The sequence below is a fragment of the Poecilia latipinna genome, unplaced genomic scaffold (assembly GCF_001443285.1).
Source record: "Poecilia latipinna isolate Pla-1442-1.1 unplaced genomic scaffold, P_latipinna-1.0 Scaffold2941, whole genome shotgun sequence".
Taxonomy (NCBI): domain Eukaryota; kingdom Metazoa; phylum Chordata; class Actinopteri; order Cyprinodontiformes; family Poeciliidae; genus Poecilia; species Poecilia latipinna.
The window spans coordinates 69,833-72,519 of record NW_015115557.1 but is presented as its reverse complement, the minus strand read 5'-3'; positions in this window follow the sequence as shown (position 1 = coordinate 72,519).

Genomic DNA, 2,687 nt, shown 5'->3' with positions numbered 1-2,687 from the left:
CTTTTTTCTTTTCTTTATTATTCTTTATTTTGCAGCTGCTTCAGGGACTTAGAAATGAAACAAAACTACAACGGCCTTCAGTTTTTTTTCAGGAAGCACTAATAGTCTCGGAGGTAAAAACTTTTATTCATGAATGTACTTAAAATATGTATAACTGGAAAGTGGAATAACAATGAGGTTGGATTTTTGTGACTTTTTCCCCCTTTTTTGTTTCTTTACAAATGAAGATCTGAAAAGTGTGGCATGTTCTATGCAGATCCCTTTATAGAACCATCTTTCACCTATTTCTTACTATTCAGTGTCTTCTGGAGTTTATTTCACACTATTTGTGTATTAAAAACATTTTTAACTGTGGATTTTAACACATCTGTTTACAGTTGCATATAATTATAGTTTTCCTATCTGCAAACTTTAATGCTTCATATTCTCCAAAATATGAATATCAGACAAATATAACATGAGTAATAAGGGAAAAAGCTGTTGGTAAAATCACGATTAATTGTGCATAATTGCATTTTTCTTGACAATAAGCACAGTTAACAACAAAAACATCAAATCGGTAATCAAACACAGTGACGGTGAGCGATGCAGCAGAAAAATGACCTGAAGTAGGTAAAAGTTTTAGCGAGGCCTTGGAGGAACTTAAATCTGATGGAGATGTTAAACAGTCTGTAAAGGCAACTGGAGGCGCCATACTGCTTGGCTTGGCTGAATGTGTGGGGAAAAAAAACAGCTTTTCATGCTCGACTTCCTCCAACGGGGCTGAAATTAGAACCACAAAATTCCTCCACAACGATGGAAAATATTTATTTCCTCTTATTGCAAACCTTTGATGGCAGCAGCTGCAGCTTTAGGTTTAAGTGACCTAAAGGGGTCGGGTCGGCTACAAGGCTTCAAATGGCAAAAATCTAATTTATTTCATGTTATATTTGACATATACAACAACTGAAGGTCACATAGATACTGGAATGTGCTGAAAATACACAATAATTGCATTAAATACATTTAGAGCAACTTTTTTTCTATTTATTTCATTGTGAATATTCAGAAATTCATTAAGTGAAAGAATATTAGTGTTTTTGGAAACAGCTTCTGAGATATCTGAGAAATAAAACATGTAGCAAAACTGTTCAAATGTATTTGCATGAAAATGTTTATTTTTAAATGTAAAAACTAGTTAAAATACATCAGAACCTGATTTAAAAAGTCTTAAAAACCAATAAAAATTCAAACATGGAAGACAAAGTCCAGGTAAGGTCCAGATTACTTTTACATTATTCATTTTTTAAGTTTATTGTAGTTATTATGGGGTGGGGGTATTTTTTATGTAGTGGATAAATCAACTTTTGAACTGAAATGCTAAACTAAGCTGAGCCAAAAAAAAAAAAAACTACTTTCTGAATAATTCAGCAAAGTCTGATCGATTAAAAGTATTTTTGAAGTGAATGCCTCTAAAGCACTGAAGTAAAAACTAAACTTTGTCACACTTGCATGTTTACAAGACGGTGTTTCTGTCTGGGGCCAGGACTTGAAGATGCTCATTAGTTATGTTCGTCCTTGAAAGTTGGTGGATAAAAGCCCAATTTCAGGGGCCAAATTGCCTCTTTGGGCCCCGCGAACAGAATGAAAAACTCAAGAAGGCCCTGCCGCATCTTCTGGCACAATTTGCACCTTTTAACCTGCGGAGCGCTCATGTTGGCTCTGCCAGGCTGTAAAGACGGTAATCCATTACCAGGTAATGTCAAATGAGCTTCTGCAACTGATAGACTTCAAGACCGCCGCATGTAATCACCCAAATTGGATTTTGAGAGGTGAGAAACGTAATTCTTAATGATTATCTCTGCATGTGTGGTGGGGCTTCATGACTAGGAAAAGCCTCTTTTTTATCCGAGGAGAAAATTGCAAGTGTTAGTGCTCTTTTACACACACACAGAAAAAATACACCGTCTCCTTCGGTCCTGGGAGAAAAGGTGCAGAGAGAGTCTTAAATCTGAAGAAAAGCTTTTCCAGGCTCAAGAGTGACCGCAGTAAATTAGCTCTGCTACGTCTGCTTGTCAGGCTGGAGGAAGATTTTGTTTTTCGCATAAATTTTTTCTCACCACATCTTTTGCTCATAAGCAGAGCTGATGAATTAGAACATTTGACTCATTTCCATCTGGAGTTATTTGATAGTAACTTTCAAGATTAATGCTGCATCAGCAACAGCAGCTCGAAACATAAATAGTAAAATTCAAACGCCTTCACTTTTTCCACATTTTATGCTGCAGACCTCATCTAAAGCGTAAGAATGGTATTGTTTGAGAAATAATTTATACAAAATAGTCCACAGTTGCTGGATTTCAATTAACCATAAAATTGGAAATTCACCAATTCAGAAAAATAAAATCATGTTTTTTGATTAAAAAGGCAGAGATGGGGAGTAACTAGTTACATGAGTAAGCTTTCTTTTTTATTTACTTTTTTTGATGCTGTACTTTTTACTTTTATGTCAATAATTTTATTAAGTATCTCTACTCTTACTTGAGGAAAATTTCTGGATTTTCTACTCACTGAATTAACCAAAAATTCACCAGCCACAAAGTTTCATATGTTTTTTTGTTGTTTTTTTATTGAAAGAAACAGATTTTAAAAAATGTCTTTTGCCTGATGTTATTTTTTGTTACTTATATCAATTATTATAATTTTGG